General features: G+C 46.2%; 1 protein-coding gene across 1 annotated transcript in view; it reads left to right on the top strand.

Moving 5' to 3' along the window:
- Positions 1 to 9,766: 9,766 nt before the first annotated feature.
- Positions 9,767 to 13,281, top strand: part of rnf220b (ring finger protein 220b) — a 39,297-nt gene continuing 35,782 nt past the window's right edge. Inside the window, exon 1 of the mRNA XM_026159703.1 lies at positions 9,767 to 9,816. The gene's annotated coding sequence lies outside the window, so the exon portion shown is untranslated. The remainder of the gene's footprint in view (positions 9,817 to 13,281) is intronic.

The following is a 13,281-nucleotide window of genomic DNA, read 5'->3' as shown; positions in this document are numbered from 1 at the left end:
GTGTCGGCTTTTTATCATAATTGAACTGCATCCGGGCTAATCGCCGACATACGTCACTGTCGAAGGGGAGCTCGGCTCCAGCGGCAGGCGAAGGTGGAGGTGATTGAACGCACAGTTAAGAGAGAAGATGTGTACTGAGGGACGTGTGGCAGGAAGAGGCAGGTAATAGCACAAGTGATAGAACGCTGCTCAAATGCATCACGCCTGGAGGTAACCGTTGATGTGACAAAGATTAGATTGTGGATGCTTCCTGTCTGTGGCACAGTGCTTTATACCCATCATGTCACATGCAATCACTGATTACTACATGTGTGCATCAGTAGTGTGAGGACAAGCTCTGAATTATTCCCTAAACTCTGGATTTTGGCTCATCTACATCATTAACACGTCCACAGCAGGCTTTCACCTCCGTGCCCCTCACTCATGTTTCTCACTTTCACCTTCTCCACTATTTAGGTCACCTTGAGGGAGAAAACTTTTAATCATTGTTCCACATCAAATTCACCTGTGCCCTCTGGGACACTGAGCCGCAACAGAGGGGGGACGTTGAAACTGCTAGTTGGGAAATAAAGTGCCCACAGGGCTGGACAGTAGAAGTCATTTCCACTGGATTTTTTTGCTAGTGGGGGGAAGGCCCGCTGCAACACAAACCCAATCACTTGTGCTAAGCAGTGCTTACAGCTAGGCATTAACCCCACTGTCCACTCTCCACATTAAAGCCCCGGGGAGGCAGAATAAAGAAGAGTGGAGTGGAGCAGAGCAGGGAGTGGGACTGCTCCCCGGCACCGTGATCCTTCTGGGAACATCTCGAGTCAGGTGGTGTCGTCTGTCAAGGTGTCCTACCTTGAAATAAAAGAACGGGGCTGTGTACTGATGGGCTTGGAAATGTCATTTCTTGTCATGATATAAAGACAAATGTGAAAGAGGTTGTGCTTCAGCAGTAAAATCAGAAGTTGTGCTGCTCCCCAAATGTGAGAAATGTAACATCACAATCTTCAATCTGCAAAGACAAAGTACTCGATTCGATTCAGTCATAGGTTGGTGCCGAGCTGAGGCTGGAACCCAGTTTTCTTCTCCCTGAAGCTTTGTCACAGGGACTAATCACAAGAGTTTGATCCTTTTTGTTCAAATGAACAATGAACAGCAAGGTTAGAAAGGCCCCATAAGGAACATCACCTCTGTGTGTGTAGTGATAGCAACCATGTGGGCCACGTTAGAAATGCCACCATCACAAAAGCTCTGACTCCTTTTCTTTGTAGTTGTCACGTGACCTCAAATATGAAGTGAAATGTTTCCAATTTACCTTTTCAACACTTGAAAAGATGGACAAGGGGGGACGGGTGCATAATTGCACAACACTGTTTATAAAACACAAAGATGTCTGGTGTGGAAATAACTTTGGGCTTCAGCTTCCATGTGGTTGCTTTGCTGTTTGTTATAGTCTATCATGGCGCACATAATAAAGAGAAGGACACGTGGCAGGCTGGGAGAGGCTGTTCAGCACAGTGTGCCGTGATTGCATGCCGACTATAAACAAGGCCCGGCCGGACAGATCAGCTCCACTCTGTTCTTCCATCAGCCTCCAGAAACAAATCGGTTTGATTTGATTTGTCATTGAGAGATCGAGAAGACTCTGAACAACATGTGACAGAGTTACCTTGACAAAGCAGCGCAGCGAATGCTTTTCTCCCTCTCTTTACCTGCACAAGCGCAGCTCTAACAAAGAAGGAAAAAATCCAATTTGCCATGCGGATCCACAGCTGTCACGGTGGGGGAATTAAACATTACCCATAACTCACTGGGGTGCTGAGCAGGTCAGCGGATGGCGGGGATTGTAACATCACTCTGGGGTGCAATAACAAAGGATTTTAACCTCTGACTCCTTTGCTATGGCTGCTAGTAGAACATCCTCATGAACAACAAGAGCTTTTGCTTTGCTGGTTAATCTCTGGTGGGATTGACTCAACACACACCTTGGCCTTCGCTGCACAAAATTCTCTGCAACACAAACAGGAAGACGTGCGCAAATGTCGGCATAAACACAACCATTTTTTTTCACCCCGCTGGCTCCTGTGATGCTCCATAGGGGGTTGCAGGGATACTGTAGGTGCTAATGTCCCAGTGTCATCACCCACGCCGGATTCCTAGCCTCCTTGCCTGGCTGGCCCGCCACCACCAGCGCCTCAATTACCTGACTGACGTTTCATTAGCGCCTGCAGCTGATCCCGTGGCTGAGAGGCAGCGGGGCGCAGAGGAGCACGGAGCGAGTGAGAGAGGCGGAGGGGAAAAGGAGGCTTCAATGCCTTATATTCTCATGCGCTGTCAGTGTCACAGCTTTGAGTACAGCCACACAGCCACTCATTACATTGCAGTCATTTAGTACATGCTCTTATTGAGATGGACCGTGTATACTGAAATAGAGCTGGCGGGTGACACCAGCTCTGAGCTGACATCCGTAAACCTGCCGTGGATTGTTGGAGCAACCGAGAAGCGTGCGAGCCTGCAGGTGTGTGCGCGCGCGCATGTGATGCAGGGTATCAGCAGCAGCTCAATGTGTCTATGAGACAAATCAATCCGGTGCAGCGTACTGATCAGAAGTTTATCTCTTCTCGTGTTGCTCTGTGCGTATGGATACACAATGCGTATGTGTGGTGGCGCATCCTGCGCAGATACCTCCGTTTGTGTGTGATGTGTGTGGCCTTTCCATCCTCGGGGTTAGTGCAGGCCATGTCAGAGATGAGCCTGAGGGGGCTTAGTGAGACCCCCGGCCTGAGCCTCTCCACACAGCCCACGCTTGGCTAGGCTCTCCTTCCCATTTGTCATCCTGTGCCAGTAAGACCCCCGGAGAGATTAGGGCAGAGCAGAGAGACTGGAGGAGTAGCAGGAATAAGAGGATCAGTTAAGCTATAAACACAGACAAGTTTGTGTCTCTCACCCACTCTGGCACAGTGACAGTTTGTAATGGCTGTCAAAAGTTCGCTCTGTGCCGTACATCTTCCTTTAAGGGACACTGCAGCGCCCGAGTGTCCCGCACCTAGCGTGGGCAAACACAACAGGTACAGGAAGAGAACAAAAGCGGCTCAAGCCTGACATTAAACAGCGGCGCTAACTGCATCGACCCGCGTTGACCCGAGCTAATGAACCGTTGCCGTGTGCAGGAAAGGAAATGCTGCGGTTTGCCTATAATTAAAATTCTGTGGCACAAAGACCATTAGTCAAATCCAGAGAGCTCCTTCATTTCCATATTTTTGAATATTCTACTTAATTATGCAAAGGGATCGGGGAGGTAGATGAGAAGTTTTAAGAAAGCCTCATAAAGTCCTTATTAAGAGCAGAGGGGATTAATGACAGTTAATATGAGGGCAATCAAACATTTAATGCAAAGGCCCTCCTGCAGGCAAACAGTATTTAAATGAGTCAATTAGACATTCATTATCTACAAGCCTATAAGTGGAGTCAGATCTGCATAAATGTTGGTGCACAGAATCATTCCTCTCTAAAAAGGAACTAATGAAATATTAAAAAAGTTAACAAGTTAGACGTGGAAAATGTACAAATATTGATTGCTAGAGGGCTGGTTACATGTTGTCATCAAATCAGAGGAGAATGCGCGATATCTATTGGAGATTGTCTCATAAATCATAATTATTGAGTTAGCATGATCTCTCCTCCCAATTAGCCATGTAGCATTGTTGAAGCAGGGTGAGAGAGAGGAAAGGGGCAAGTCCACTCTAAAATCCCATCAAATCCTGCAAATTAATATGTCCAGGTTTAGCCTAAGTGCCCGGTTCTCATGCTAACAAACCGCCTTATAACAAGTATACACGATAAACATACATATTCTGCAGAGGATGACTTGAATAATGTGCCAAACTATGCAGATATATCACTGTCAGGACTTCTGCCTCCTCCTCCTGCTCCTCCATTCCTTCTTTCTTTCCCTCTCTCCATGTCTGCCTCCGCTCTTGTCAGTTGCCCCAGCACACAATTACTGTGTGTGATTGCTATCAGGCGGGACGGTCGGGGAGGCTCCCAAATTAGGGCCTAAATAGGATTTCCTACATGGCGAAGGGCACAGGCCTGGACATGGTAATGAAAGCCTATACATCACAATCAGACCGACAATCCTATTCATACTGCAACACATTACTCTCACTCCTCATAATTATAGAGGGGTGACAGACGGGCCTGTGAGGCAAGGTAGAGGAGGAGGCGGAGGGAGGGGTTTGCCGGCGAGGTGGCTAAGCAAGTGTCACAGTTTGTGAGTGGCTTCTTCTCTGCACTCCTGTGATCTCCTGATACTTTGAGTGACCAGATTAGGTGGAGGAGTCCACTGGGTTTAATTCTGCATAGTTCCAGTATCTGACCCTTAGATGGATCTGTGTAATTACACACACGCGCGCAAAAAAAGGGGGTCCTAAATTGGGCATTTTCCCCCTGTGGAAAGGTTGTTCCACGAAGACACACTGACCACATCTTCCATCAGGCTGAGTGACACGGGCACAAACACACTCCCTCGCTCCGAGGGATGTGATGAGATGTGAGGGGGACAGCTTTGCGATCAATACCATGAGCAGGAATCAGCGATGGGGAGAATAAGACAATGGCCTATCAGATTGAGGTTGACTTCTCCTTGTATGTTCGGCAGGCCTGTGACAATAGATTGGCCCAGAAATCCGATGGCACTCGGCGAAAGAGAAAAAAATGAGGAGACAGATGAAAAGAAAGATTGCTAATGCTCTCCAAGCAGGCATTTTAATCTGTGACAGAGGAGGGATTTGGTGAAAGCCATTATCACACAGCAGCCCCCACCTTCTCCTCGCGCCCCTTTCTTTTCTGATAAGGCAGCCTTATCAGACTGCTCTGGGGGAGACCGCGTACTTGTGTGTATGTGTGTATGCATCCACACCTTTGCATGTGTTTGTGCTGCAAAATGGGATATTCCAAATGCGATTCATTGGATTCAAGAAGCCCATCACCTTAAGGACTCAGTCAAACGGTAAGCATTGCAAAGTGGATTCAGATCACAATAACCCAGTTCACTAAAGGCAGGAACCTGCAATGCAGAGAGGCAAGTAAGGTGCATCGTTACATGTGTTCGTCGCTGAGGCCTGAGGGAAGAAGCCGACTCAATTTTGTTTGCATGGGGCTTTGCTCCTGTTTTTTGCATGCGTGCATCGCTCATCTTATAACTGCAGAGATTAGGCCAGGAAGGTGTCTTCATGAAAGGGACACTAGCTGCTGTGCACAGTTCAGCCGAGGCCTTCCAGACTATAAAAGCCGCCTGTCACACACTCATGTCCTGCTTGTTTTGTGAATTTAAAGAATATATGTTTGGGTGCAACCTTTAGGAGAACTCCCTCCTTGTCACATCTATCTGGAGAAAGTGATAAGTGTGTGCATGCATGAGTGCTTGCATGCATACATTTCCGTGTTTGTGTGCGTGTTGCACAGCAGTCTTTACGCACCTCGTGTCACTCCTTTGTGTCTCCTCAATGCAGTGTCCCTTCTGTGATCAGGACAATCCATCAGGCCTTGCTGCTCATTAATCACCACACACACACACACACACACACACACACACACACACACACACACACACACACACACACACACACACACACACACACACACACACACACACACACCTCTGGGATCAGGGCAGGCAGTGAAGAGCAGCAGCAGGCTTGGAGCACTAACACCTGCACCACAGAGAGCAAGTAAGCACAACATGAAATGACCTCAGAGACCCTGCAGAGACACATCTGCACCTGGAGGATCTTTGTTCCTGTTTTAATGGAAACTTTTCTTCTTTTTATTCATTTATTGATTTGATTTTTATTTCATTGCATTTACATGTTCTTACATCACATTGAGTACAATATACTATATACAGTTTTAAAAAGACATCTAAAGCATAACTTAGTTTAGTGTGTTGTATCACACACCCGTGCCCTGCTTGGGTTGTTAGCATTGTATGGGTCTGGGGGCTTTGTGTGTGGAGTCTGCACCCACAGTGCACAGACATGTGTGGATTACCATCTCTGCTGATTCTAAATTGGCCTGAGGTGTGACCGTGAGGATGAATGGTTTTCCTGCGACAGTCCGTCCAGGCTGAGCCACTCGCCCGGTGACCCTGAGCTGGATGGAAGGAGTTTAGCTCTCACATTATTGGTGCTTGACACAAACACGGGGTGTCAGGCTCAGCGTCTGCACCTTTTGTTTTGATTGTTTTGTCTTTACTCAAGAACTATTTTCACACATAAACTCCAGACAGTGTTCGCAGAATTTGGTCATGCCACAGTCTGACGTTAGGCTTTCTCAGATCTTCTTCCTACCAGGACAAAACAAGCATTTCCTGAGCCGTTCAACCTTTTATTGACCCAACCATCTACCCCAGCCTCCTCCTTAGATTAGCCCAGTGGTTCTAGAGTCACATCGGCCCGCCCCTCCGGTGCTCCCACAGGAAACAAGTCATAATTTCTAAAGCTCTGAAATTATCGCAGTCATGCAGCTCCCCATACATTTCTTCTGGAGAAACTTCAGCACGAGTTGGTCACCACTAGACTCAAAGGCTTCTTTGCCTCTGCAGTTTGCCTCACACCTCCCCACACGGCCTTTTACTATGGATCATCAGATCAGATCTGAGCAGCCCTCCATAGAACCAGCCTACTGGCTAATTCACTATTGATCCTGGCCCATAGAGCAATTTCCACTCGTGTTTGGTTTGGGACTACAGTTTCGGTCACGCTCCGTCTCTCCCTTAGGGGCAGGGAGGAGCCCCTGCCCCTCTCTTATCAGACAGAAAGCACACACACAAAGACTGCAGGGGATGGAGAGGGATGCGGAGTGTGAGGCGAGCGTTGCTTGTAGAGAAAGAGGGAGGTCATTAGTGGATGGTGAAGAGTTTGAGAGAAGGCAGCTCCGCTCTGGCTTTGTGTGAGGCTGCAGCGTGTTACGTAGTCACATGACTCTGTGGTTGTGCTTGTGTTAAGATTCACAGAAACAGGGGGGGAAATCTCCACTTCACTCTTCCATGCAAAGCACAGGCTGTTTATTTCAGAAGGTCATCAGCACTGGCTCTGAGCTGGTGACGAGGTGACGTGACCGGGCAGATTCGTTAGGATTGTGCCACTAAGCAAATGTGTGCTGAACCGGGCCGCTGACAGACAGACGTACTCCCCTCATGCTGCGAGCCAATCTCCTGCACGTACACAACCGGGGGGTGGGGTGGGGGGCTCCACAGATCCACGTTCCTCTTTTCCCTTCCTCTATCTACTCACCTCTCACTCTCTATTGCTGCTGTCTCTACATCTCTTCTAACCTTCCCCGCCGCCCCCAAATACACCTTCTCTTTATCTACCCGCCTCTCACTCTCCATCCACGGGTCCTTTCCCTCCCACTTTTCCTATACCTGTCCCTCAAGCCTCCCCCCTCTGGTTCCCCTCTGTCTCTCTTTTTCTTTCTCCCAGTAACAGCATTCCCTGGACTAATTGCAATTCTGTCAGAAGGTAAATGCTTTGTGACCAATCGCTGACAGTCACGCCAGCCAGCCGCCCGGGCTGCCGCTGACAGTCATTGTGGGGCAGACAGGACAGCCTCGGCAGCGCCTGCAGTAAGTTAGGAAGCGGTGTATATGGATGTGGCCTCTCAGCTGAATAGTGAGACTCCAGCTGTCTGCTATTGTGTGACACTCCCATTACCCCACCACAGAAAAAGGTAGACAGCCACAGAACAGCTGGATAATGCACTGTCTGACTGACGACACACTCTACCTCTCACACACTCACTCTCACCTCGTCTCCAGGCCTATGACAATGCCGACTTGATGCTGTCAGGTCTGGAACCAGCCGGTGTGATATGTCAGCGCTCGCACTGCTGGCTCCCGACGTTCAATATTAGAGCAAACGCAAAGGTGGCTGGGTCAGGAGAGAGTGGGAACTGATGATGAATGATGGATTAGAGGAGATGCGGGGGAAACAGTTGTATTTTTATGCTGAATTGCAGCAGCGGTGTCGCCCACATCTTCCCAGTTACAACCAATGAAAACACAAAACGTTATTTTGCTATGAAACCGTGCACGATACGTTCTCAGGGAGCAGAAATTAGAATGCAGGATTAGCCTTACCAACAGCTCAGCTAATTAAAGCAGGCTGTTGACAGTTGTCAACATGACCCTTTGCACGATGGTCCCCTGGGGGTCCTGTTAGCATGCTAATGCTAATCCCCAGTGACGGGGGACAGGGCAGGGCTGTCCCCTGCAGCCTCTGCTGTTGTGACCACAGGATGTGTCAGGACAGGCACGATGATGTGCTAACACGGAGACGTCCCCATGTGCATGTCACACATCTGTAATTAGAAAAGAGGCAGCGGGAGAGCTGGAGGGGACAGTTGTTGTGGGACCACTTGATCTCTGGTGTCAACACAGCTCAGAAAAGAGCAATCTGTGCCTAAAACTGGCTCCTAAAAGAGCAACAAGCTTTAATGAGACGGTTTGCTTGAAGTAAGCCCAAGAAAAGTGGAAAAGAAAAGCACGGGGCCACAGATAATACCCCCCCAGCCGTGGGAGGGTTATGAGTGAGATTTCCTACACCTGTCTGTCTATCTCGCTCTCTCTTCTCCTTTCCAAGGGAAGGTCAAGGACACATGAATATTCATGGAGAGCCTGGCACAGGATCGATGGCTTTTAATTGTTTTCTCTTGGTTGGTGGAGGGACGTGCCAGTGTCTATTGATCTGTTTGAGCAGAGGCCACTCACAGAGCACGACTCAGAGACCTTTTCCTGACTGAACGCACAATACACTGTGTGTGTGTGTGTGTGTGTGTGTGTGTGTGTGTGTGTGTGTGTGTGTGTGTGTGTGTGTGTGTGTGTGTGTGTGGGGCTGAGGACGGTGTGGTGATTACGATTTTCATGCACAAAACCACAGGCTGCGTGAAAGTGCCTCCAGGGCCTTAGAGCTACACAGGGAGGTGGAACAGACCAGGAGAACATGTATGAACATCTGTCCCACGGGTCCAGAAGAAGCTCCTTACATTACTGAACATTACAGGATCAAAGCTGTTTTTGAGGGTATGAAATGAGGGAGAGAGAAACATCCATGGCAGGTCATCATATCGTTCTTAACCGTGTTCACGTTTTAGTGCTGCTAATGATTTTGTTTCACCTTTATTTGATCTACTTCTGCTCCACAGAGGTGAATGCTGTGCTTTCTCATTCTTACATTATATTAAAAAGCAGTTATTTACTGCAATTTTAATTTAACACAGGACTCAAAACACAAAAAGCCTTTTAACTGTCATGACTTGTGGTTTTTAATCGGCCCAAGGTTGAAGACTCTCCTTCTCCCCAAAGTTTGCATTTTTATGTCAACTTCTTCTCTACACTCAGTTTCATGAAAGTAAAGCAAACAAAGAAAATCTCGGGGACACTAGGAAAAAAACAAATAGTACAGATTATTGGAGAAAGGGTGAGACAGATAAGAAGCAGGCACAGGTGAAACAGGGCGGGGCAGGAAGAACAGGAACAGGAAAACCCCAACCTTCAAAGGAAAAGAGAAACTAAAATGAGACAAACACTTCTGACATTTACAGACGTGAAATACTGCAGTCTGCATTCACCTGTAAGCTGGATCTTATTAGGTTTGGCTCGAAGGCATTTTCAGGAAAAACGTAAACTTTTTTGTGTCAAACTTCTGGGACCACGTGTAGCTCATAACATTTTTTTCTTCTAGTGTAAAGAAGCACAAACGCACTGTGGAAACACATTTCGTGAACCGTCTGCAGGACGCATGAACAGCCAGTGATGTCCTATGTAAAGTAAGTGCAATTTAAATTGTGTTTCCGATGTTTTCACATTCAGTCAATCTGCTGCCGTAACTCAAGACAAACGTCAGCGCAGCTCTGCGGCTCAATCGTTTATTGTCCGTGTCCGGACCTCCGCTGGCTCACAGGAAATTAAAGGTTTCGACAATCGCTTTGATGACGCGATCCATCCCTGAAAGCTTGTAAGAAGAGAAAAATACAGTGAAAAGGGATTCTGCGTTCTCTCTCTGCACCTTTCACCCTCCGCAGTATTATGATACTGATATATATACAGTATTATGGTAATACCGCAGTATTATGATACTGATACAGTATTATGATACTGTATCAGTATCATAATACTGTATCAGTGTCATAATACTGATACAGTATTATGATACTGTATCAGTATCATAATACTGTATCAGTGTCATAATACTGATACAGTATCATAATACTGATACAGTATCATAATACTGTATCAGTATTATGATACTGATATATATACAGTATTATGGTTACTTGAAAAAGTAATTAGTAGCTACTTACTGATTACTTCTCCAAAAAAGTAATCCTGTTACTTCACTGATTACTCATTTGCAAAAGTAATTAGTTACTTAGTTGCTTTTTAAAAGCATGATACACAACCTGAGTAGGTAATAAAGTAACAGATCTTTCAGCCTGTGAGGTAGTCACACTCAAATGTCAAGGAAGGAGGTAGGGAAGGAGGTAGGGAAGGAGGTAGGGAAGCAGACTACGCACCTCAGGCTTCCAGAGGCGAGCAATTTATTTACAGTGAACTCAATTTAATCTGTAACTTAACAAAACTTCCCCCCAAAGTAACTCAATTAACAAAACTCAACAGAACATGGATCTCACAACACAACACAATTCTCCTCTCTCCCCTGAATCTGGTGCAGACTGGCTTTAAATAGGGCCAGCGTTTCCCTTCAATTAGCCCAGCCAGTGCCACTCACTCACACTGAGAGATCTAAAACTCTACACAGATGATTAAAAAGACACAAAACCTCTTCACACTTCTAATTAGCACATTTACACAACTAAATGGCAGTATTAACGAAAGGAAAAAGATTCAACAAATCCCTTTAAACCTTGACTCAAACAAAAGGAAGCGTCTCTATGGAAAAAGAAACCCCTCCACTTGGTTCGACCTGCTGATGTCATGTGTGACATCAGCAGCACTTTAAAATGAGGAAATGCTAGGCGGGCGTTTCCCCACAGCTGACCTCATGAAGACTGAAAAGACAGAACAAAGTATGAACAAATGACTTAATCTGTAACATAATAAAATATAAAGAAACGTGTAACTGAGTATTCAGTGTAATTTGCAGAATATTTGATTTGAAGGCAACAGAACGCTTCCACAAACAAACCCGAGATAGTGAGTGCAGCAATGTGACAAATAGCAAATCATAGCAAATACACAGAAACAGAATAATGTGCAAAAAAAAGGTCAACACATATGGGACACATGCAGAGCACTGCAACTGCTCTGTTGTCACACAGCCCAATTCAATTTTTCTGCATAATCCATCATATAAAATTGAATCCAATGGAAAATCTCTTTTTTAAAAATTGTTTTATTAGTTTTAATTTTTTAATTTTCTGCACCTTGCATTAAGCAAAGATGTAATTATATGTAAGTCTTTGACTTGAAGAGATGTGTTTAACATTGAAACCTATTGTCTGCATGTTCCAGCAGATAAAATCAAATCACGTTTTGTGTTCACTCTTTCAAATAGATGCAAGTAAAACACAGTAAAAATAAATAAAATCAAAGACTCAGCAGCTCTTAAATCTATTGTCAGCTGTTTCGCAGGAGTGGGGCGGGTGGAGGTTTGCCCACAGCGGTCATGTCAGTGGGAGGATGCGGGGGTTTCTCTGTGAGCGTCACGTTCCCGTGGCAGCGCGCTCGCTGCGCGCTCAGATTTAAGTTTAATTTTTCGCTGTAGAAACAAGTTTCCCTCCCACGCAGAGTGAGCAGCTGACGCTGATGTTTGTGTCACTTTTTACAGAATTAAACTCAAAGTAATGTGATTACTTCCACGCTGTAAACGCTGCACGGTCGTACTCTCTCCATCGCTCCATGTTATCCATTGTTGATCTGCACACGTCTGTTACCACGGACGCCGCACGCTCGCACGTCACTGTCATGAGACTCATCACGACGGTTTAGTAACGCAGTAACGCAGCGTGCTAATGGGAAAGTAACGGTAATCTAATTACTTTTTGCAATAGTAATCCCTTACATTACTCGTTACTTGAAAAAGTAATCAGATTACTTTATTACTGCCCATCTCTGCTGAAGACTGAAACAAACAGCTGCTCTGAGAGGACAGAAGAGTTCGGACCACCTTTCTTTAAAAACACGAACATATCCTGTTACATTGGGGAGATTTATGTTTCACAGTGTTTGTACTGTTGTGAGAAACATTTACATCTGACTGTTTACACTGCGAATAACAGATGAACACGCTCACCTGCCTCCCAGCCAACCACATCTTTTCCTCTGGAAAGATTATCCCCTTCAGGGGTCTCTTCTCTCTATTCCATTTATTCTCTTGTAGCTGGTTGAATTTGTCAATTTGAACAGGCAAAGTTGGGAGATTGGCAGCAAGTGAGGAGTAAAGATGAGGGTGTGCAAAGTGGAACAGAGGATGGGGGGAGGAGAAAGAGAGACGGATACAAAAAGACTGTGACAGTCATCCATTTGACCCAGGCTGTTGAGTGAGATCAGTCTGGCTTGTCAAATCTCTGTGCTAACAGTGAATAGCCATATCTGTGCAGAGCATAGAAGGGTGTCATGCACTATGGTTTCATGGTTCAGGATAAGGCTGGATGAAGCCATTGGCTTGATGACACAGAGACAGACACACTTTCACTTTCCTTCAACTCCTCGTCTCCTGCTTTCTGCGACTGAAACCGAACTGAAACAGGGGCGCTTGCTTCAGTCCAGTGTGCCTGTTTTTATAGAAGAAGACTAACAACGAGCAGCTTCGCTATATTTTAAAGAGGGCAAACCATTTCTTGCTCACAGATTAAACCCACCCTCCAATTATTGTACAATAAGAACCCTTCATCCCTACTTCAGAGAGGCCCTCCTCCTGCTCACGTCTCCAATACACTGTAATAACCTTCTCATCCACACACACACACACACACACACACACACACACACACACACACACACACACACACACACACACACACACACACACACACACACACACACGCACACACACACACACACACACACAGGACCTATTACTGCCTCATTAGCCTGAATCATACAAGAATTAGACTGCAGCCTGGCGACAGTAGCACGGAGAATGGCTCTTTTTTTGCTCAGGAGTCAGGGGTTAAGTTACCAATCAAAATAGCCAGGCAGATGTATCGAGACATTTTAATATTGGCCATTGTGGAAGCTGTAAAAAATTTTAATCTCTCTCTGGCACGGTT

This window comes from Astatotilapia calliptera, chromosome 23 (genome assembly GCF_900246225.1).
Source record: "Astatotilapia calliptera chromosome 23, fAstCal1.2, whole genome shotgun sequence".
Lineage (NCBI taxonomy): Eukaryota > Metazoa > Chordata > Actinopteri > Cichliformes > Cichlidae > Astatotilapia > Astatotilapia calliptera.
The sequence above is the reverse complement of the archived record's forward strand: the minus strand, read 5'-3'. Positions and strand labels throughout refer to the sequence as shown.